Source organism: Apus apus, chromosome 11 (genome assembly GCF_020740795.1).
Source record: "Apus apus isolate bApuApu2 chromosome 11, bApuApu2.pri.cur, whole genome shotgun sequence".
Classification (NCBI taxonomy): domain Eukaryota; kingdom Metazoa; phylum Chordata; class Aves; order Apodiformes; family Apodidae; genus Apus; species Apus apus.
The window spans coordinates 13,357,635-13,382,905 of NC_067292.1; the positions used below are offsets into that span (position 1 = coordinate 13,357,635).

At 35.4% G+C, this 25,271-nt stretch overlaps 1 protein-coding gene and 1 long non-coding RNA gene across 2 annotated transcripts in view; one reads left to right on the plus strand and one right to left on the minus strand.

Annotated features, from left to right (window-relative positions):
* Positions 1-25,271, minus strand: part of ZNF423 (zinc finger protein 423) — a 920,137-nt gene that overhangs the window by 320,943 nt on the left and 573,923 nt on the right. The gene's annotated exons all lie outside the window — the stretch shown is intronic.
* The window catches only part of LOC127389009 (uncharacterized), a 190,328-nt gene that overhangs the window by 55,521 nt on the left and 109,536 nt on the right, over positions 1-25,271 (plus strand). Inside the window, exon 3 of the long non-coding RNA XR_007890538.1 lies at positions 2,927-2,987. This is a non-coding gene — a long non-coding RNA (uncharacterized LOC127389009). The remainder of the gene's footprint in view (positions 1-2,926; positions 2,988-25,271) is intronic.

A 25,271-nucleotide genomic window follows, 5' to 3' on the forward strand; every position in this document is an offset into this window, starting at 1 on the left:
AAATTTGAGTCCATTAAAAGTTATCATGGGATTATTTGCAAGAACAAGGGCATCTTTCTGCCAGGATTCCAGTGTAATTGATTATTAGATTTGAACAGATTTAAAGCTGTGTTCCTCTATATGTGAGCAGTGCCTGTGCCCCTTTTGAGTTCAAATTTTCTGAAAAATGACATGATTAATATGGTAGTTCTACAAATCACATAGGACTGCGTAAGCCCCTGGTCTTTACTCATCAGTCCCACCCATCTACTGCCCTCTCACAGTTCATGGTGCCATGAACATGTCTGTGTGGCTTGGGAAACTTATCTGGGTTGTAACTAAGTCAGCAAATAAGCAATCCACCAAAAAGGTAATTAGCATTGTTACTTTTCCTGGTCTGGTTCATGGTACAATAACCAAGAAAGTGTTGTAAGAGAGAGTGGTACTAAAACAGAAATGATCCCAAGTAAGGTGACTAAGACTGATTCTTTTAGCAATATCAGCAGTTCATACCAGCTTTTAAGTATTCATGAGCTGCAAAAGCTATTGCTGAATTTTATTGGTAAGACAATTTAAATATTGCTCTGGAAATGTTTCTAATCCTGCAAATTCAGACTCTGGTTCAGCCTGGACTTCTCCTGAGTGACTGAACGTGCTGCAGCTACATGAGATTCCGATCCAGCATAACCTCCCTCTGTTAGTTCCTTTGATGCCTGTAAAGCAGGCATAAAAGTCTGTATGGTGTGTACCGGCAAGAGTGACAGAAACACTATCGTGTCAGCAGGCCCAATGAGTTAGTGCAGTGATCTGGTGTTAAAGACAGTAAGACCACAGATTCTTTGCGAGTATGGGAATGCCAGAGTTCAAAATAGCATTGATTAGGAGAATGAAATGATGAAAAAGAAAAGGTGTGTGTGTTCTGTTTGTATTTCTGTCTTCAAATTTAAAAAGCAGCATATATAGCTGCATATAATGTCGTGCTTCCCACATGCTGTGGTATAAATGGCAATCACCCCCTTATTTCAAAACTGGTAAAATAGAAATGAGGTACTTAGTATTGGTTTGTATGAATTGCTTTAGGTCCAAGCAGTGATCCCCTATTGTGTTGGGCACTGCGCAAGCAGTATTAAGACTTTGACATCCTTGCTCTGGCTCCAGAATTGCATTTTCTTAAATTAGAAATACCTAATTTTCCAAAATGGTGCTTGTTATTTGCTGTCAGATTGTTAGGAAATGAAAGTCTGGGATAAATTCATGCATTCCTTCGAATTCCTCCTGAATTCTGTCACTCAATAATTCTGTCAGCCTAAAAGGATTCCCGACGGACATAGCAAATCAGCTATGGATGCATCCTTTCTTCATTCATACTGCTTAATAAGCTAATGCTGGGTCTTCAGTCAGTACTTTCTGTCAGGTTCCTGTGTGTTCTTTTTAAAGCAGTTTCAAATTCCATAGATAAATCTCTGTTTGAGCTGTCAGTGTATGCATTGTACAAGAACAGCTTCTGCAACATTCCCAAGGCAAAGCAATTAAAACATTGCATTTCTTTTAGCCCTTCTGGCTCCTAATGGTTGTTTGTATTTTCTGTGTGGGTGATGGAAAAAATGAACAGATTTGCTACATAGAACAGTGACATTAAATGATACTGACCTTCTTTAAAAATGTGTGTTTTGTTATGCTAAATGCTTTCCTATCCTTTCAAACCACATGGGCATGGCAACTTTTTTGTCCTTGCAGACAAGAAATGGTTCTCTGCTAATGAAGACTTAGTAGCTTTTTAGCTCTGGTAAGAGAAAGAAACTTTAATTTGCAGTTGCAGTGGCCATGGAAGGTAGTAATTGCTGTTGCTTGTTGCAGATTTGTTTGCATCAGAATATGATTCAGAGTTAATTTTAGCTGTTGGCAAGGCCCTGAAAGCTTTACACATTTTTTCTCTTTAGGGGTGTCCAAGGTTCTCTTGTTTTACAGTTCCAGTTCTTCCTCTGTGAAATTGAGGCATGTGCATGACAGTCAGTTTTCATGAAGACAGATCACTGTCTGTGCAAGGTCAAACCTCCTCGGGTCCATGAGTTTTGGCAGCAACATCACTCAGAAATGGCAAAAGACTATCACCTTTCAGTCCCTTGGCTGTCTGTCTTGTCAAAAGCTTTTCTGGAGCATATCATATCACTTAGAACATTTTTATAATGAGTATGCTGAATTAATTTGGCCAACATTTGACTGCTAAAGGGATCATAAGGAAGAGAAATTAGTTTGAAGCTACATTGTCAAAGAATGTGACTGAGAAAGGGATATAAAAGCAGACTTCATAATTTTGCAGTAATGAATAACCAGAATATCTAGAAATTAGTATTGGCCTGTAATTCATACATACTGAGTATTCAGTGATCATGTGAACTTGAACATGCTCTGAAAAGGATCTTTTAAATAAAAATGAACCTTGAAGAGTCCAAAGTCAAATTTTCAAGGATTTGTAGCTAGGGAGAGATTTTTAAAAGATCTGGACTCCAATAAGGGCACATATATCAGGACCAGATTTTCAAATACACTCACCAGCACAGTTCCCATTGTGGCACCTAAGGCAAGAGTTTTAAAAGACTTTGCCCCTCAGCATGCTTAGTTCTTTTGAAAATTTGTCTGCAACTGTGTAGTTTAGATGTAACAGAACTTCTTTCTCTGAAGTATAAATATCTAAACCCAAGAATGGGGGAAATCTGATAGAGCACTTTCCTCAGGTTTTTTTCTGGTGAGTGAAATTCATTCTCCCATTCATCTTCTAGTATTCTCTTGCTCTGAAATTACAGAGTCAATACTGGATAATAATAAGGTTCAAGGGGATTATTTAAGAATAATTGTGCGTTCCTCTATTTTCAGGTAAAGCAGGGAGACTACACACTTCCTCCTCTAGTTTCTACTCAAGTTTCTCTGTTGCTTTTGTTACTTTCAGATGCCCTTCCTTTGTCATGAGTGAGAACAGGATACCATCAGTACAAGATCTACTTTAAAAAGTATGTTGATTTATTCATGGTTAAATTTACAAGTGTGCATTCCTGAAGCTGCTATTTGACAATCCAAATACTGGTTTTTGGTCTTTTTTTAATTGTTGCACTACAATAGAGACCACAACTTTTAAAAAGTTTTTAAATAAAAACTTGAAACCAGGAGGTAGCTGGCTTACAAATAGCATCCTCCTTCCCATAGGAAACATTAAATAAAATGATGAAAAAATTATTTACTTTTAAAGGTGAGAGGGGGAAATTTGAGAGGAAACTTCCAACCAGAAGAACTTTCTATATTTTTTCAATTATAAAATACACTTTAACTAGGAGAATATGAACTATCTTAAGTAGGAAGAAAATATATTACATCTTCATTTTCAATGGCAAACTCACTAAGAAATAAATACATGGATTTAACATTAATCTTAGTTTTTAAAATCCAATCTGATTGTTATATTTCTTTTATAACATTTAGTAGATGAAAGAGATATGACTGTATATATGTAAACATTTTATATGGTTCTTGAATGGCAACTAGAACACATATGAAAGACTGCCCTAATAAATATAATTAGTCTGTCTATTATGAATCAAATCCTTCATTATTCTTGTACATACAAAGACTGAAGGATGGGATCTGTTTGTCTTTAACTGCTGAAAGAGAGCTAATTTGCAATGGCTGCACTAATTTTGCTTATCTATAAAATAAGCATGTTACAAGTGCTGGTTTAGTTTTAATATACTGTCATTAATTGTATGACTAATTTGAAGACTTGGATGCTAATTGGTTATTGTGGATGTGTGAGACTGGCAAAAAGCACACTTCCATAAACCTTGGGGCAAGAAAATACACCAGATAACCTCTTGCAATTTCTTCTTCTCCTTATTTAATCATAATATGGGAAAAAAAACAGTAAAAGACATTGGTAAATGTACTGTCCAAATAAGTCTGCTGCATACCTTTGATTGTGTTTGGTCACAAAATGTTAGTATGCCTCCAGCTGTAAATACATGGTTAAAGCCAAGACTAGTTCTTGAGATAATATTCTTCACTGTGGCTCTGTGAGGAATCTGTGGTTCCCCTCCTCCCTCCTTTTCCCCCTGTGCCTGCCTAGTACTACATTATTACTAAGTTGAATTAATTCTAAGAAGTAAATAACCTACCCATGAGGATTAAAACCAATGGAATTAATACTTTGTGGCAAATATGCTGCCTGGATATAATCAAGCATTTTTGACCATGTATACTTCAATATGCAAATACTTACCTATTGGCATGGCAGTTTCCAGTGTGTTCACACCTGTGGGCTAGTGGAGATAACTTTTGTATGGCTGAAGTCTGTCAACTGTATTTAATTCCAGCACAGCCTTGCAGAATGCCTCAGGAAGGTTGCTTAGCACTTGCATGTTTAACCACATTCTGGACATCTGAAATTGCCTGCAGTTTTCTTAAGATAGTAGATGAAATAAAGCCTTTCAAAAAACTTAAAATGACTCAGAGTAGATGGTATAAATTCATTGCTTTAAAGATGAGTAGTGTCACTATTTTATTTGACAGCATTATTTGTTAGAAAGTGCTGTTATCATTGCATATAAGTAATTGTCTGAACATTTGCATTTGTTTTTTACAGCCAACGTAGGTTACTACTAAAATACCGTGTCACTGACAGGTTTATAATGCTGCTGACACAAGTTGGCAGATAGATGAGCATCTCCCATGGAATATAAACATAAATTTCAATTGATAAATAGAACAGGGTCTGTTAGCACAGTCATCAAAAGAGAAAAGCCCCATAAGAAAATAACAGAAGGCTTTTGACCCTTTAAATTGTAGCTGACTAGCTCACTGCTGCACTGATCTGAGCTCCTGAGCATTGGTGGTGCTCTGACTACCCCTTGGCATCTGCTAGTATGCTATTCACGTAAAAATTCCCATGGAAGGTCACATTGCTCCCAAAATTAATTAGATAATAGACTATCTGAATAGCCCAGGTTATAGGTCAGAGAACATCTTTTATGCTATTCTGCAAGATTCGGGGCTGCACATCTCTAACAACCTGTAAGAAAAAGGAAGATATATTTGACTATTTCTCTGAGGGTTTTTTGCTTGACTTTTGTAAGAGAAACCTTGGAGAGATAAGTTAGAGTAATTTGAAGAAACATTAAAGCAGAGAGAAGCCATATTATTATTAATTAGCACTCACTCTCTTAGAAGCATTTCCCAGTTACAGGGTTACAGCTTGGTCCCACTGACTTTGTAGGGAATAAACTGAGTACTGACTACTACATCCTCTGCTGGGGTGACTTTAATGAGTTTTACCGGTGAGAAATAATGGTGTGGTGGTTTATTTTATTTTTATTTTAAAACAAACAGAATCTTAGGGGATGGAAGGGACCTCAGAAGATCATCTAGTCCAACCCCGCTGCCAGAGCAGGGTCACCTAGAGCACATCACACAGGAACGTGTCCAGGCTGGTTTTGAATGTTTCCAGCGAAGGAGACTCCACAACCTCTCTGGGCAGCCTGTTCCAGTGCTCTGTCACTCTCACAGTAGAGAAGTTTTTAAAGCTAGTTAATTACAATACTGGGATGAATGAACCTATCAAATATATGAGTCTGGGCTGTTCCCGTATTTCAGTGACTCTGCTTTCCTCCCTTATAGCTGTGGCCCCAGCTGAGCTATCTTAATTAGAACTAGGTAAAACAGGTTCACTAACGTTACAAACATTACTCCTTCTAGAACTTATTTTTGCTTGACTTTGACACTCCATTTCCTGTTCGTACCATTTCTCCTGCTTGTCGTTTCCATACCTGTTATTTTCATTACTCCCAGTACTATATATGATCCTTCACTGAAAGGTGACTACAATGATTAGTGACTATGATGAAAGGTGACATAGATGACTACGTTGTCAGAAGAGCGAACCTGGAAATTACTATAGCAAAAGACCTTTTGTGATTTGTCTGGATTCAGTTATTTACAGTAAGTGCCTTAATGCAAAGGAAAGAACTACAGATTATTTTTTTCTTATGGCAATCGAATATAATTCTTAATGTTTGTAATGGTTCCAGAGACTGGAGTTATTGGAACTTTCATAGTAGATTCAATAATATATGTGGGAAAGTTGTTTTTCTTCTGAACAGATTCAGTCTGTCAGCAGGAAATTTTTACAGTGCTAGTTCTTCGATTTCTTTATGTAAGGTTGTGCAATTTTTTGTTTGTTTATACATTTTTTATAGGAGGGAGTTACTGTAACTTTGCCTCTGGCTGAAATTTGTCATTGACACTTTGGCTTTTAATTATTGACAAATATTTTTGAACAATGTTGTATATACAGGCTACATTTCTTAAATAAGTGTCTTAGGTAGATAAGGCACAATGTGTGGGACTGTTCTTTAAGAATATCAAGTAGAGTGGGTAATTAATAATAACTGTAACAACTGAAAACAGGACTGGCATCAACTGACAAATTATAAATTAATTAATAGATAAAATTGTCTATATTTAACAGGGAGAATTGTTTTCAGATGAAGTATTTTCCATTAAAAGCAACTCTTCTGCTGCTTTAGATTTTTTCCCCTGACTCTCTGCATTGGCTAGTATACCTTTGTTCTTGATTACATTTAGCATTTACAATAGTGTGCTAATATATGCTAATATTTACAATAATGTTCTCTTGTAAACTTTTACCTTTTCTTCCTATTCTTATCTATACTTTATCCCAGTTAATAATTGTAAATTTACCCTATGAAAAAAAATACATTGGAGGAGGAGAGAAAACCTGTAACAATTCATTAATGCAAGACTTAAGTTACCTAGTGGAACAGACCCATTTCTTTATGGAGAATGTCATCTTGAGAGTTGTAGCTAGTCTTTAGCAAAATTTGCAGTATTATGTGTGGGTTTTCAAGTGTGTGCTGCTTAGAATAAAATATGTAGCAGCTCATGATGTAATTTCCTGCATTTTTGTGTGTGCAGTGTTTGTGAAGCAACCCTAAGTCCTTCATTACGATGTTTTTGGTGTGTATTAAACCAGGACCTGATGTAGACCTGCTGTAAGCATAGTTGCATTGTTCTAGTCAATTACCTCTAAACTATTTTTAAATGTTTATGAATCACACAGTATAATGTATGCAGACTAACATTGCTTTGATAGGCTTCCCATCTGGAAAAGGGTTTGGTGATGAATGCTGCAGTCTACATTCAAACAGATGTTTTTGTTGAATTCTGTGTTAATGGCAGAAAGACATTTTGGGTGACACATATGACTGGTTTTAGTGTTTAAAATATCACCACTTTTATTTTCTCCCTTTTTCTGTTCTTCAAAACATAGACTTATATCATAGGCTTGTATTTTATGTGAGATGCTTTCTTTGTCTTTTTGAAGCGTGAATTTTCTTTGTTTTATAAACATCCAATTTCTAAATAGGGTACATTGTAGGAGCCCATATGAAGATGTAATAGATATGCAATTTAAAAGAAAATCAAATGTCCTCAGAGATCAAAAGCAATAGTGAAGAGATCAGATAAAGGAGAAAAGAGATTAATTCATTAAACTTCCTGACTAAAGTTCTTCCTGAAGTGTCAATGCTAGGCACTAAAAACAAACAAGAAGACTTTGAGTGAACAGTATGTGGTATTCACTAGCCTTCAAAATACCCCAAATAAATTTATGCTCTGTATTCCACTGCCAAAGTTAGAATGTAGTTTTTGAACTCCCTTGTCTCATACTTTCAGTTAACGTAATGCAACCTTCCCCCCTCTCTTTTTATGGAGTATCACTGCCTTGTCTGCTTGAAAGATTTCAAAACCTATTCTTATTTTTCATTGACCATGTATAATCAGGACATGCTATTCTTCTGTTTACAACTTTAATTACACCTTTCATGTTTCTGAGGTAGGAGTGTTGTGTAGATAAAACTCTATTATTCTATTTTCATGCCTGGCCACCATTACTAATTTTTAAGATCTTGGTTTCAATTCCTGTGGTAAAAGGACTTGGGAGTGTTGGAATTTCCCATGCATAAATGCAGAAATGCATTGCTATTCATAGCAACAACTTCAAGATCCACAGTGGCCAAGTAGTAAACTGAATCTAAGCAGTCATGTTACATTTCAGTAATAATATACAATAGGATATTGAGATCATTTTCTGGTTATTACACCCATGGATCTGCAGTAAGGTGACATGAGATGAGAAGCAAATGCTTTCAGCAGTGATAAAAGGGTGGTTAATGCATAATAATTTTTCACTCTGGAATGGTTTATCCCTGAATGAGATCAAATCTATGTTTTAACATACCATGATTTGTGAATAAATATGCCCAAATACACTTCTATTTATGAGAGCTGTGAAACTCTACAAGCTCCAAACTTAAACGTGGTAGAATTCTACTTACTCCTGCTGCAACTGTACCTTGCCAAAATACTGCTTCCCTTAAGGCCTTTTTTCTACCATGTAAATCCCTTTTGTAATAGCAATATCTAATACTATTTCATCAGCAAATTATTAAATATTGATTAGAAATTACTATCAGCCTAATCCAAACACCATTAATTTCCCACTGGCTATAGGACTTTGATAAAGTAAACTAAAAGTATAAATAACTTGCTGAGGAAAGCAAGAATGTTCTGATACTGCAATATTAAGACTTTTACAGTGGCTGACAGTTTTCTCTCAAGCACTCACCAGTGGCTATATTTGGAAATGAGAGGGGGGATTTTATGTTGAAATTTTTTATCCCACCAAGATTGTTGTAAAGACATCTCTTGATTTGATGGGAACAATAACTGGTCTTCAGTCTGTCCTGGGAGGACAGATCTCTACTTCTGACCAAGCTTTCTCCAAGATCACACATTACTTCATCATTCTCCCCTTGGCTACTGCAGCTTGTAAGGAGCGATAATTACAGTCTCACTGGAGAAATAAATAAAGTGCTGTATGCTTGGCAGTCGACTGCCTAGCACAGTAGTCATAGTTACCTTTAAACTGAAGTTTTTAGATTCTGTCCTACCAAAAAATTATAAAAAACCCCAGTATTACTAGGTTGACTTTTCTGTTTAGCTTTCACTACACAATAAATGAGAAGCCTACCAGATCTGTGTGCTGAAATTTGCTTTCAGTGAGACAGAACTCTTTTCAGAATTTATAAGATTAATATTGTTTCCCAAAATTCTGATAGATATGAAGAAATACAATTCCATTTTCTGTTTGTGCTTTTATTGAGTAACAGCTATCTGGGTTTTAAAATAAAAACACCACCAAAACTCAAAACACAAACACATTAAAATTATACTATTTTTAGCTACATCATTCTGTCGCATGTAACAGAATGATCAAAACCAGAACCAAAACCCAAACCCAAAACCTTAGGTGCCTTGTTGTTAGAATGAGTAATAAGTTTTGAACATATCTTAGACTATAATTTTGTGAAATTTTGGAAAGAAACTGCCATGTAAAACTCAAGAATGCAAAAAATAAAAGCAAAAGAAGAAAATGCTACATTCATAATAATGGGATCACCTATTGTATCAATATGTTACCCCCTACAGTCAGCTTGTGCTCTCCTGCTATTCCCATCTAATTTGCATTGAGAGAGGTTAAAAGAAGATGGCAGCTTTGCACAGTGTAGCAGGGCAAAAAAGAGAGTGTGTACATTTTGCAGTACACTTGCTCAAACTGCAATGGAGTGCTGGCACTGGCCCAGAAGGGTGAAAACTACTGGCTTGTTTTCATAAGAAAACAGTAATTATATAGCGTGAGAGAACAGAATGGATGGTACAGTTGTTGGTTCTGTAATTGGTAATAGTGTCTGTATTGTTGTTCCTTTTGTTATTTTGTATTAACAGCCTGGAGGACCTGATGGCTTGTTATGGCAGATGCTGCACATGTTAATGCTTAAATACTTAACATGCACATATATACATGCAGATAACAGTGAGACGTTACGAAAATTTGAAGCAAATAGGCAATAATATCTAAGCTGTGTGGTGGGGTAAGGAGTGGTATTTCTTCTGGCTTTAATACCAGAAAAAGCGCTTAATGCAACTGAAGAGAAAAAGATAAAGACAACAGGAAGACTGAAAGAAGGAGGGAGAGTGATAGCTGGTAAAGAAAATACACTGAAAGGTGTTGGCAATTGGTTCAATTCAGAATTAATATATCAGTGTATCTGAATGTAGCAGAAAAATAGTAATTCCAACTATACGGGTAGATGCTAATCCTCTGTTACTGGGAACAAGCATAGATTCTTGCCTTGACAGGATTAAATCTAGAAGTAGAAAAATGAAGTATTAATTCAGTTTCCTCATTCACTTAGATTTCTGTAGTCACCAGAAGACACTTTAATGAATGTTTTCTGAGTGAGTTGATTTTTAAGGTTGTCCAGTATGAAAAGAGAAAGTCATGGAACTACTTTCCTCAACCAGTACATTATTAAACAACTTTAAAAACTTCATACTTTGGAGCCTGTAAAGAACCAAAAGTTTCATTTGAAGATAATTCTTAGCTTATTTTTGCAGTTGCCTACTCTCATCTTTATTCATGTTGACTTTGCTGAAGCAGCATTGCGTCTGTCAGTCCCGAACACTGGAAGGACTACATCTAGAAGAGCAGGTTGACTCAGCAAGTGTGAGACCAGCAGGCTGGTTGCAGGCAATTTCAGCAGGAGGATTTGAAAGTTATATAATAACTTGCTCTGCAACCTGTTCAGCAAAACAGATGGAGAGTAGAGATGGATGCAAGGGCAAAAAGGATTAAGAATGCAAGGGTAACAGGACAAAGAGTGGAACATCATAAAGGGACAAACAGCAGAGTGAGGAAGAGGAGAATTAAGAAAAAGAAGAGTTGACAGGACTTCTTGGGAACTTCATATTTAACTAAACCACACAAACATGCAGTTGTAAATGCATAGGTGCATAGTTTTATACTAATTTTGGTGGAAATACTTGTCCTAACATTTTTAAATAGGCCTTTAATAGTTGGGGTTAATTACCGCTGATACATTTTATCTGACCTAAGTATTAGCTTATATACTTGCTTATTTCAAGATCATTTTAATTTTCTCTTGTAGTTCCTTGCATTCAAATTTCTCACAGCAAAAAACCCCTCAACAAACCCTTGCAATTTTACAGTAGAATCCCTATTCATTATACAATACAAAATTATCAACATTGCAGATTTAGTAGAATGTTGTTTCAGTTTGAAAATCTTATTTATTCAGAGAAATTCTAGAATAGTTTTGCTGAAGTTAGTGAAGTTACTCTACCTTTAGTGTAGTACAAGAATACTGCTAAATATTTCGTTAAGGACATTACTAATATTTGTTACATTTTGTTAGTATTTATATAATTTGTTTAGTATAATACTGTAAATTGGTGTTTGGTAGTTAATATAACCCATCTAATCACCATCCATGCATTGTTTTACTCATAATTAGCTTTTGTTGTGGTACACATTTTTATTATTCAGTAATTACCTTAGCAAATATTTATTAAAGGTTTGAGTGCAGTTATCATTTTGTATGAACTGGTTACATTACTTGTTTTACATCTGTTTGCTCTTTGTCTGAGATATTTAATGAAGTCTTAATATTTATATAGGCACATTACATCCATCAAACTATGACACGGTACCAGTCTTCTGGAAGAAAATGAGAAGCTTTTCATTTTTCACAAAGACTTCAGGATAGTTTCATTAACTACTCTGTATGGCAGCTTTTTATATGGCATGGGTACACTGACCAATAAAGAAAGCTAAATTTGGCTTGTTTAAGACAAATACACACTAGTTGTAACATTTCTAGCTGATGAACGGTGACATTGGCTGGAAAATTTGCTTAGAGTTTGATCAACTTGCTCACACTGTGTTTCAAGATCAGAGAAGGATGACATTAAAAAGCACACCACTAAGGAAAAATAATAATCTAATTTACTGAGGATGAACAAAATTAACCTTCATTTGAATATGCAAGCACGTATAGCATTTGGCAACTTAAAACTGTCCTTCTCTGAGGACACAGGAGGCAGTGATGAAACTGCCTATATTCCAACTCAAAACTTTATTCTCAGAGGCTTTTACACATGAGTAAGTGCTAAATAATAATAATAAGCAGAGACTGAAACAAACTGCTGGTATCTGAAGGGTGTCAACGCAGTCAAGATAAAGAACAGGGAGCTCTTCAAGTGAGTCGGGGTGTGACAAAATCTGTACTGATGAATGCTGACATCCTGAATAAAATCACTACATGACTTCACATAGGTCAAGAAACTACATTGTTTCCCTGAGACACAATGACAGCGGGGTGACAGAGATTAATAGCTTTGTATTGACTGAGCAACTTCCAGTTCCTTATCTTTGTCAAGTCAAGGCTCTGTCCAAGAGCTGAAATTGTTATTAGACTTATAATTGCAAAGACATTTAAAGGGTTTCCCCTTAAGGGACTATGAAATCCAATAAACCTTTCATAAAACCTCAAGCATTCAAGTGCAAAACCCTTGTCTCAGAGACAGGCAAGCTCACAGCCATAACAGGGGAAACCTTGAAGCCTCATACATTGAATAATGTTTGATTTATGAAGTTGGTTTTGAATTTGTATCAGTTGTTTTATTAAAAATATATGAAAGAATGTTTTAAATATGAGTGAGCTGTGTTCACTTCTGTCTTGATCAAGTACTCTATGTGTCTGAGCTGGAGGTCTTTCTTCACCTGTCACTTAGATTCATGAGAGCTCAGGAATACTGAATTTGTATTGCTAATTTAAGGCGCTTAATTCAATTTGGGTGAGATTAAATCTCAATTCCTCACTGAAGTTTCAAAATAAAAGCTTTAGGATCAGGCTTGGGTTTCTTTGTTGTTGATTTGTAAGGAAGTGTTTGCAGCATGTAAAGAGTTTTCCGTGCTATATGTCAGATTTACTTAATGAATCTCTGTGAAAGAAAAACGCAGTGTTTTAAAGTAGTAGATTTAATGGTTATCTCTGTGACTTACTTAGAGTCTGTTCCAGTACAACACAGTGTAAATTGAGAGGTTGCACCAGAATAACAGATTCTTTATTTTGTTTAAGAAGCTTGAGCTTTGATAGGGAATGATTGTGGCTTGTCTGTAAATAAAAACTAGCTCCTTAATAGCGATGATCAGATTTAATAACTATAATACATTCAGGCACATGCCTTTCTATTAGCATTTGCTAATTCTTCTGTTTTCAGCAAAACTGAATGACACTGACCAGAACTAGTGAGTGGGCACTACGAATGGAGTGAACAGACTAGTCCAATAGCTGGAAATACAATTCAAATTTTGAAGTAAAAAAAAAAATTTGAATCCTCAATTAATAACTTAGTTGTGTGAAAAAAAAGAGTAAAAACTACAAACTGGGTGACTGTTTAACTCTCAACATAAAAGGCTAGTTGGCAGCCGCCTTGTTATTAATAATCTGAAGCTGGGTGACTAATTTCAGCTATTTCTTTCTTTCTAATTTGTTTTTTTTTTAATGAAGTCCTTTTCCAAAGTAGTTTCATGTTGGTCCATCTGAATAGTGATGTTTCATAGTTATGCTTAGATTTAGTTATTTATTGGACTGAACACTTTAAATGCTAGTAACATACTTAACAAAAGTTCTCTTAACAAATCCAGAAGACAAACTGTCCCATAGTAAACTAATATTTTAGCAGCTATAGTTTGTGTTACAGATGCCATGACTAGTTTTACAAAACATTCATTTCTAGAAACTGTAGTAAGAAAAGCTTCAAAACCCCATATATATATATATTTTTTATATACCTGGAAGGGAGAATTAGTCTACCCTGTATTCAGCAATGGGCTTTATGCATGTGTTCAGGAAAGCCATGTAATTTATGACTTTCTCTGTTACCTGTGACATTGAGATATTATGTTTATAATATACCTGGAAAACCATATTTAAGCAGGTTCAATAATCACTCAAGTTTTCATATGGTGCTTTTTCAAAATATTCTTACTTTTTGGGGAATAGAAAATAAAATTAATGTGGCCAATAGATAATTGGATGTCTCCCTGTCATGCTTCTCACAGATTCTTACTAAGGCAAGATATTGCAGGAAGAAGTTTTCTAGTATGAATAGAGAATTTATAGCAAAAAAATTTATACGATTGTACTTTGGCAGTAGTGCCAGAAATCAGTTATAAGGGTCATTTGGTTGCTGTTTATTCCAACAGATGTTTTAGCATTTGACACTGTCCCACACAACATTCTGGTCTCTAAATTGGCAAGATATGGATTTGATGGATGGACTACTCAGTGGGTAAGGAATTGACTGGATGGTTGCACTACAGGCTATAGGAAAGCTGGAGAAGGACCTTTTTCAAGGTTGTGTAGTGACGGGACAAGGGGTGACGGCTTTAAAGTGGAAGAGGGAAGATGTAGGTTAGACATTAGGAAGAAATTCTTTAGTGTCAGGGTGGTGAGACACTGGCACAGGTTGTCCAGAGAAGTTGTGGAAGTGTTCCAGGCCAGACTAGATGGGCTTTGAGCAGCCTGGTCTAGTGGGAGGTGTCTCTGCCCATGCAGGGGTCTTAGAACTGCATGATCTTTATGGTCCCTCCTAACCCAAACCATTCTGTGAGTCTATGATTCTATGATTTTGCTGCTATCAGTGAGAAACTTAAAGCACTGACAACAGCCAGATGCTGTGAGCCTAATCCTGTCTGGTTGAAAACCAAGATTAGATGAAATCACCTTAGGTGATCTCAAGTAGCTCGTTACTTTCCCTTTCTGGTTATCTGTCGATTTTGAAGCCAAAAGGGATCTTAACTACACTTTGAAGATCTATGATCTATTGAAATATGCATATGGTCTCCCATTATACACAACAATCACTATTTGTAAGTTCTTTGTGCTGTAGTCAGTGGGTATCATAGTGTCACCACTACTGAAAAGCCAATATTTCCTCATTTTTATTATGTGGTGGGAGCTGTGGCAACAGTTGTTTTCTCTCCACTGTTCAGGAGGTATTGGCACGAACTATAAAGTCAGGTATACAGTTAAGCTGGTAAATCTTGATAAAAGTAAAATTTTTAAGATCTTTATCTGTGGCATTTTTTTGTTTGATAATTTTCTTGTTTTGTTGTTTTGTGGTTTGTTGTTAGTTGTTTTTTTTTTTTTTTAATCATCACTTTCTTGTTTATCCTGAGATAGATTTTAGTCAAGCTGCTGAGTGCAAATGAGCTTTCTGAAGTAATCCAATTTACTTTTCTTTTTAAGTTCCATAGGGAGCTACAAAACAGTCCTGCTCCATTCATAACAGTATTAATCAAACTGTACAGAACTTTAGAGAAGATGGGAAAGGACAGAATAGAATTTATTCCACTTTTATCACAGGAAAACATGAGAAGTCTTAAAAAAAAGTATGGATGGAAGTAGAAAGAGATGAAAAGATAAAATCAGGCTGTTCTTCCTTCCAATTCCTTTTTCTTCAAGATTGCACTTAAATTAAAAAGCTTTAAAGGACAGTAATTATCAAGCTAAGTAGCATTTCTGTTCTAATAACATAAAGGGTTTCCTCTTCTTAATTTTGGTAGCCCAAAACTTGAATGATTGCAGAAAATGAACTTACGTTCAGCAACTGCTTGAGATGTTATTTATTGCATAAGTATAAAGCTAGAAAAGAGTTGTTGTTATTGAGTATTGTTATTGTTTTTTCACTATAACTGAAACCTTATTTAGGGCTGTGTATCTGCTGAATAAATGTGATACATTTACCAAATGTATCATCAGAGATTATTTCTGCCCTGAAGATGTAATAGCCTTTATGATTCAGTGACATGTACAAATATAAATGACATAAAGGCAGTATCTTTTAAATATATCCACTCCTGCACTTTAAATCCTGGATGCAGGATAAGGATATGAGTGTTTTGCTGGATCAGAGCCTTATTTAAAATGGGTTGCCATTCAGAGGGAAAGGAAATGCAAGCAATGCACTGTGTGTAGCAAGTACGTGTAATCATGCCTGTCACCTCTGTGGATGACTCCATGTTTTAAATTCAAGTGAAATTGTGAAGACATGTGAAGCAGTGGTGATTACAACATTCTAATATTAGGTGCCCTTCAGAAGAATAAAAGAGAAGAAAAAAAAGTGCTTTAAAAATTTAGTGAAGAAGAACATTGGCCCCTCTATTGATTGTTAATTTTTTTTCAATATGGAAACTGAGAAACTATTTATTTTTAGTAAGTATTGACTTCAAGGATCCTCAGTCTGAAAGAAGAATCTTTATTAGTTTATATAATCAAAATGTTGAAAATGTTTCAGTTTCTGTAGGCTTAGTTCAGTTTCTTTCTTAAAAGTAATAAACACTGGTACACAGGAGTATTGCTAACGTAGAGTTCTGATAGCAACCTGGGGTGCTGGATAAAGTTACATTGCTCTGGGAAAAAAAATGCTGTTGTTTTTATGAGTATTTCTATAGATGAAAATACTTGGGAGAGGGTGGGGGAAGGGAATGGAATTTGAGCTATTATTTTAAAATTGTTTAAATGTGTGGCATTTTTTCTCACAGGTTGCCTAGGTAAACAGAGTATTTTTGATAGGATGTGCAGATGAGAAGGCTACTGCAGCTGCAGGGGTGGCTGTACTACTTCAGATCGTGTGAGAAGGTGGCTAAAAGAGTAACAGAGAAAAACAGAAAATTATGGTTTTGCAGAGAAGGCATTAAGAAAGTGGAAGAAACAAAAGGCAAACTAATTAAAGGCTTGTTAAGAATGACCAATGTTCAGTATAAACATGGATTTGCATTCAGAGGAAATATTGTTGTGGTCTAAAGGAAGACAAAAGAGGCAACACTCAAAACAATTAGCAAAACAATTTTGTCCATTAGAGATAAAAACAAGGGCTGATCAAAGCTTTCCTTTAGAATAGTTTTTGTTCCCCCAAGAAGAGTTGATGTCTGAAATATAGGGGAAGGGTCTGCATCAAACAAATTTACTGCTGCTAAGGTTTAATATTACAGTTGCAACTGAATATTCAAATATTTTATATTGGGAAAAAAAATCTTAGAAGGACAACTTAGTTAATTGCCTCATTATTGCGAAATTAAGCAAGATTACTGTTACCACAGGGCTACTTTTTTCTTATATCAGAGACTAATAATAATACAGAATTCTTGTGAGTTTGACACGGAATTAAGATCAGTTCTAAATGTCCTAAAAAGGCTGCACATTTTCTTGTATCCCTGGTGCCATATGTAGCCAATAATTTCCATCACAGCATCTCTGTGGAAATTGAACAAAATATCTTGATAGGAACAAAATTAACACAGGTCACACATCACTCCATATGGCAAGTCACTGTGCCAAGACAACTCAAGGTGCTTTGTAGTAGATGGAAAGTCACTAACAAATACCTTTCTCTGTCAAGCAGTGTTTCTGTTACCTAAAGAAAGTTTGACATCCATGCCTTCAGCCAAGATCCATCAGTGGTTTTCCATTAGTTTATTACATTAGCTTAATTTGACCTAGAAGAAAATATAGATGCCTGAGCACAAGCTCTGGATCTTTGTGTACTCACCTCAAATACCTTGAGAAGAGGAAAAAGTTGGCATTGGAATGTTTAAACATAATAATTATAAATTCTTCCTTGCTGTTCCAGTGCTTGACCTCTACAGTATTTGTGTTCTCTCCCTGCCTCTGATTATCTCTTCCTTCTTTTGCATTTCACCTAGGAAAAAATGGTCATACATTATTTTATAGATTATGTATGGGAAGTTGCCTTCAACTTTACCTATGACTATGCACTGAGAACAGGAATAAGTTTTATCCTGGCTGATACATACTCATCAGGCTGCAATGTTCAATTGCCTTTGAAGTAAAAAAGAATTTTTCTGTTGCCCTTAATGCAGTTGCATTGGACACAAACTGAAAGCTTGTTCTGAGTTGGGAACTGAAGGAGTTATGTAGTTTTGGTAAATCCATTTTAATTTTGTTAACAATTTTGAGGGGAATTTTTATGTAAGTGCAAATATCTTGTGCCATTTTTCATGAGTAAATGGTGGCGATGGGTAGAGGACTGTATTTTCTAGTTCAGTATTGCTGAAAAATTTACAAGAGTTTCACAACTATGAAATTACTATAGGAAATAGGGATTGGAATTTTTTCCTAGTTTTCAGGATTATGGTTGTGTATAAATAGGAATATTCTAAACCCTGTTAAGTTTTGCTGGTATGTGCATTGAGAGCTGTTGGAGACCAATGTTTGTGAACTAAGGAACTATCAAAAGAGTGGAGATAAACGTTTGAGGCTCTGCAGAAAAACATATTTACCTTTCAGTTGCTTACAGTGTGAAAGAGAAGGTTCTTCACTATATAATAATGACTCAAGGAATAAGGTTTTGAAATATTACTGTGCTCATCATGGCCTCTGATACAGTTGCATTGTGGTTTTCATAATGAAATAATAATTTCCTATATTAACCATGACCATTTACTTTGTTGGAAGATGCGTAATCACTAGCAACAAATGGGCTGTATACTTCTCTGTCTACTTATGTCTATACGTAAATAAAAATAGAATATATCCATATATAAAATCAGGGTTAAAGATGGAAATGAAACAAACTCAAATGCAATGGGGTAATGACAAATACTACATAATTTGTCATATACATGACATAAATTTATCTTATCTTACTGGACAGTGAGAACTGTAGTTTTGCATTCCTTCTACTATCCAAATGAATGCTTGGCGAAACATAGGAAGTTCTCAGAATTCTCTTTTCCCACAGGATACGTTTGCAGTAGCACCAACAAGCAAGATTTCCTGTCCAATATATTTATTTATTTTTCATCTCTTTGGTCTGTTCAGTAAGGAGCAGACTTGACACCCATCCTCTTGTTATCCTGTATGTGAAGCGCCCATTTGCCAACTTTCTAATCTCACAGTTCATAATTAACTTCCACTGTAGACTGCAATCATTTTAGGGGGATTTACTCACAATATCGAAAGACAGGATGATATAAATGGATTAGAACTCCTGGGTCTTGTTCCCCATCTCATTCTCATTGTGCTTTGATCTTCTCTCTGCTTCCTCCAGGAAGCTCAGTATCAGAAAAAGAAAAGATTCTACGCATTAAGTGTAAAAGACCTCTGATGTTTGATGCAAGGAAAGCATCCACCATGATAATAGATTTGTCAGTGAGCTAAGTATGTGCAGAGGTACTACCTTTTGTTCTGGGTTTGTACAGTGCCAAAAAAAACACAAAAAAAACCCCAAAACAAAAAAACCGCTACTGAAACATGACTGAAGTTTCTGTGAATGCTTTATATTTTACTGACTTTTATGGGAAACTGGCCCTGTGATTATTATTTAGAAGAAATATAAATGCTGTTCTTGTAACACCCAATTTCATAAGATGCTGCCTATTTACTTCCATTCAGTGTGATTTTAACAAATCCGAGCAAATCTTTCATGAAGAAACTGCTTATGAACTTCTTATCTGTTGAGAGTTAAAATGTCTGTTGATGTTCAAAATCTTGGTCTGCTCACAGGATAGGACTTGGTTCCTTCACAAACACCCCCCCTTTCCTTAAAAATCAGATGTCAATTGTCTGCCTCTGGGTTATAGCATTCCAAACAAATTATTCCTACCAGAAAGCCTAGGTTTAACTGAGCTGTGCCTAAACATTTAACAGATACTGTTACTTTCTTCACATTTCTAATACTTTTGTTGTACATAACTTTTCAGAGTCTTGAGCCTCCTGTGTAATATAAGGTGTTAGAAACTAAGGTTATTACCAAAGTGGCAGCCTCAGGCAGGAGAGAAAATTGGCACAAAAAGACACACACTTACTTTCCTCCTACTTTTTCCTGCCTTCTGGTTTTACCCTCATCTAATATACCACGAACTTTCTGAAATATGTAGACTTTTACTATTATCTTCACTGTATTAAGAATTAGTGTTTTAAACATGACAAAAAGTACTCAAACATCATTGTCCACATTTCTCTGTATTCAATCTAACAAATTTTACTTGAAATTGTAGCAGGATGCTGCTACATTTTAACCTTCAAGTTTTTTCTTTTCTTACGACTTATTTGTAACTCAAGTAATTTTGTTCCTGTTTACAAACAACTCTTCTTCAAACCTTCTCCCCTTCCCTCTTGCTCCAGCCTCCCCGAAGAGAACAATATGACAATCTTACTTCCCTGAAGCACTGATTCAGTTTCTGCTGAAAATTGAAGCGTTTTCATTGACTTCAGAGAGACCCAACATGGCTTGTTCAAAGAGTCCAAAAACTTGTGCTTGATAAAGCTAATGTCATACAACTAAAATTAGGAATTGCCTCCTTCCTTTGGGCTGCTCAAGTATCCAGACCTTAATAAAAAGCCCTAAGAGGGTGTTATTTCTTGGCACCCACGCCTGACAAGCTGAAAAGCTGAAAATCACCATCCCTTTCCATCTCTGTTCCTCTTCTAGAACAATTAACAGCGAGTTAACAGTTCTAGTTCTGCCAAAATGCCCTACTTGAGGATCTGACCTGTGATGTACGTGAAGATTAGTTTTCTTTCAGTTCACCCATCATGCAGAAGTAACTAGCCTTAGTACTGTTTTGAGGCTTCAGACAAGCACATTTTGCATTGCATTTATAGATTTTCTGATCTTCTGAATGCTCTCTCTAGTATTGTTTGATATGTGGAAAAGTAATGTTGTTGTGTTTTTAACTAAATCCTTTTCTTCATCAATGGGCGGAAAGAAAGGTGGCTGAATACACTCCAAGACTTGTTACTCCTGTGAAAGAAAACTAGGGAGCTGAATACTTTCAAATTTGCTGAAGTAGTTCTGTGGTGTTACTCACAGGTGGCTGGAATTAAATTGACTAAGTGGTTTCTCCAAGCACAGCACCTGTCATATCTTGTCTCCTTTTCATAACTTCAAAGATATGAAAGTCATAAAACCAAGCCCAGAAAGGGTCAGAAGTCACAAGCTTCTTTGATTGATGTTTTGTCATATTTTGGCTCATTACTTCACCAGAAATCTTCTCTTCTAAATTTCAGAATTTATGAGCTCCCACAAAATACATATTATTAAAAACTAGGCAAGAGGGTCAGAGTGAATCTAAACAACATGCATGAATCAAACCCTTGTGCCCCCAGGATGCAGTCAGAATAAGAAGATACAATAGAGATTACATTCAGTGTATTTGTTATCTAGTTCTTTGACCTTGCAGCTCTCTTATGGTGGCTGAACCATTGTTGAAGGGAATTTTTTTTTGCTGCTGTGTTTAGGAGATTCTTTTTAACAAACACCACAGGGTTTACTGGTGGCTCTTAATGAGTTAGGAACAAGTGTCCTGCAGGTAAATTGTCACATATCTTTAGAAATAAACCAATCCATGAAGCTGATGTAGAGAATGATAGTTATCTATACTTCTCCAAAAGAGAAAACAAATATATCAATGTCCTTAATATATAAAAGACACTTAAGGAGCTGGCCAAAACTCTGTTAGACCTGTATTTCAGATCTTGAGAATCAGTAACAGCAGTTCAACTGAGATTTAGGGAATCTTACAAACAGCACCAGTAACAATATTTAAAGAAACTGAAGGTTGTCAGAGGAAATAAAAAAGTCTCATTTTGTCATTGTGTCTCAGTGCATTTTAATTTCAAGACTATCTTTTAGGAGAAATAGCTGCCTCTGAACGTTACTGTAACATACTCTGGTTTATACAGTAAGATTACCAGTATGATTTAACAATGACTTTGGCTACTTTAATAATGTGTGGTAGAAATCTGTTATTCTGCTATTCCTCTAATGATAGAAGAGTCTCTCATGGGAAGAACCTTCTGCACATAGATACCTGTTCTGTCTGTTAGTCGTGGGGCTTTCGGGTTTTCAGTGTGAAATTCTCACACGTTTCTGAGACTTCTGTTTTCAGAGGCAATGTGATGCTTACCATAATAACACCCCTGCTTGACAGAATATTTTTTTTAGAGACACTTTTAATCTGGGCCCCTGCTCCATAGGAATCAAATCATAACATGTCTGATCGAAGAACATATAGCTGAGCTAACTCTAATGTGCTTTCAACATAATTGTACTTATTTTGTGCATGATATTTAACACATGAACTCCCTTCATACTTGTAAAATGGTAAGTGATGTTATTGTGCAGTTCTTTAATATTTTGCTTTTTCATTTTGCTTAATCAGATAATGTGTCTGGAAGAAGAAACTAGTTTCAAGGACAGAAAATTGGGATTGTTTTTTATGTGTCAGTGTAATGTGTCATAGATTGCCTTGCAGCAAGATGTTTTTGTAGTCTTGAACATAATTTCCAATGTCTTTAAATGGACTTTTTGAAATTGTTTCTATCAAACAGTTTAAGGCAATTTAGAGTAAGCAGCATAAGACCCAAATTATATAATAGATACAAACTACATGTACTTTTGTCATTTTGCTCTCATAGGTGAGTATATCTCTGGTTTCTTAATGTTGGGATTCTTTTAACTTTTGCAAGGACACTTCTGTGTTGTTTTAAACTGTTCTTCTGTGTTCTTCTTGATGCGTAAAGACAACCCTTCTAGTTCTTGCAATAATTGTGGAAGCTTGTACTGGAAAGTTTTATTGCTATGACTGCATTCTCTGAAATTCCTGCCTCTGACAGTGCAAGGAGCAAGCAGACTGGGTTATTGTATAAGAAGGTTGCACTCCTAGTTTGTTCGCTAAAACATAATTACATCAGAAATCTAGAGTATTATAATGAAGCCTAAAGAAACACAGCTGCTTCTGACTTCAGGAACCACACAGTTTAGAAGTGGTCAAAAGTCTAAAAAAGCTCTTCAGTTTTTATTTTTAACTGGAAAAATTCTAATTTACTTAAATTTTTTTCCCAATAATTTAAAATATTTTTCATTTCTATGAAAAAATACTTACAAACACTTGTTTTTAAATTGTCATTTTCTTCTTTCTTTTTTTGCAAGTACAAAATATGGAGGATCCTTAGAACTTAATGTGCCTTTCCTCATCTTTTCCAGGCTTCTGTTTTTAGCTGCACATCTCCAACAGAATTAAAAAAAATAAAAAGGAGAAAGGGAATAAGAAATTGATTGCCACATAAATTTCTCTGAGTTGACACTATTGAAAAGTTGGCAAATTTAGTGGAGAGAAAGAGAGACATGAGACTGGAGATCTGTTATAATATTCCTTGTACTGTACTTGCTAGACAATGGAAGAAAAAGGCCTTGAACTTTAATGTGCTTACTTTCCATTTCTTGAACATCATTCTGCATCATTTCTATTTAACTTTTTCTTTAGAACATTGGTGAGAAACCTTTTTTTTTCTCAGGTACAAAATACATTTTAGAAAACATTGAAGTGCATAGTTGTTTGGGCTAAATTCAGGCTGGTGGTGGGACAAATCTTAACAATAACTCCAGTTGTTTGCCATTATGGCTGCAGAATATTCCAAAAACCTTCTTGCTCCGATTTTAAATACTCGGGTCTCAGCAATGGAAACACAGGCTTCTATATGTGGCCAAGAGCTACATTTATTTATGCAAAACTAAGGACTGGCATTAAATGTTATATGTATCATTTCTCTGAAACTGCTGCCCCATAAAGAACAGAGTGCTTTTGGGATGTTATAAACTGGCCAGGTTTTTCTGACCTGGGTTTAATTCTCAGACTACTGTGCTTGAAATTGTCACCTTGTATGAGACATTCCAAGAAAATGACAACACTATTTTGAAGTGTAAGTGAAGACCACATGCTTGTCCTGTTCAGTGACCTCAGAGCATCGTTTAGAGACTTGTGCTGTTTTTGTCCTCACTAGTTTGGTTCAAGAATTTAGATCTCATGCAGGAGTTATCAGTTTCATTACCATTTAGGGATATTTAGGAATTTTCTTATTGTTCACATACTCATGTACTACATTTCTATAAGTGACAGACTTCTGCTTCCAAGTAAGTCCTTGCTTGTTGACTGTAAATACGATGTTCATCCACTGACATTAACTGCTTTGCCTGGAGAGAGGCATTATGGAAAATGTTATTTAAGGAAAAAATATGTCCAACATGCTGCATGAAAAAGTCCTTATTTTCATAGCAGTAGGGACTGGAGATGCAGACTACTCTTAATGATGCATTTAGTAATGAATTTTTAGATATTTTTGAATGTTATTGTGATTCTGTTTTCTGAATCCTGCTTCTCCATGGGAAAGATTTTGCATTTTGTAAAGTTTTTATGGCTTGTTTTTAGTTTTGTTGGGTTGCAGAATATACCATTCTATTTTATTTTCTATAATATTTTTTAATCTATGTATATTTTTCTTGTACTTCCATTTAAAAAACTGATCTCTGACACTGTGGAAGCACTTAAACATTTGAAATACAAGCACTAAAATATAAAATTAATTAATGCATCTATAAAAGTTGGTGGTCTGAAAAACTCAGAGGTATTGATGTGTGCTCACTGGCTTTACCAACAGATTAATGGGTTATTTTACAATAACATGACAGTATATTCATACTTGTATGTAGTAGTTCATTTTTGGTTGGGTCTACTTTGAAGTATATCTCTCTTTCTATGTTATTTACCCATCTAATTTTTCTGAAGCCGGTAGATTATTGTGGGTTCTATTTAGAACAGAAGTTGGCCTTAAGCCTGTAATTCGAGTTAATGTTTTTTTGTTAATTTAGGTAAAGTTTATAGCATATTTACAGCCCAATCTTGAAGATACCTGTTCAAATTGTAAGCATTGATTGTGTTAGTATCAATTGATTCAGTATTACTGTTTGCAAAATCAGATTTCACTATTTGGAATAAAAATTTACAAAATTAAACTTGGTTTTAAAACAAAAAAGTTTTGCAAACAACAGTAGCACATTGATTAACTTGGGACAAGATGAGCAACCTAACCTGGTTGCAGTTGGACTAGATGACCTTGTAAAGTCCCTACCAACCCAATTCTATGGGAGATACAAATCTTGTCTAATGTTTAAATTATATATAAGTTGTAAGTTCAGAACTAGCACAGTCCTTGAATGTTGTAATTATTTATAACACTCAGAAGCTCAAGATTCCATCTGAATTTTTTTCTAGGCTGTTTATTTAGCATATGAAGACAATCTTATTATTAGAGGAGCCTGGAATGCTTTGGGAAGAATGTTTTGGAACTCATATGAAAGAATAAACTCTACTTTGAATTGCTGTAGACACGAAGGCAATAGTAAAATAATGTATTTCCTCGTAAGTCTGTCAGTCTCATGAGCCCTGAGAATGTACTTTTTAAACTTTTCAGCTTGTTTAGAAAGATGATCTAAGTAAG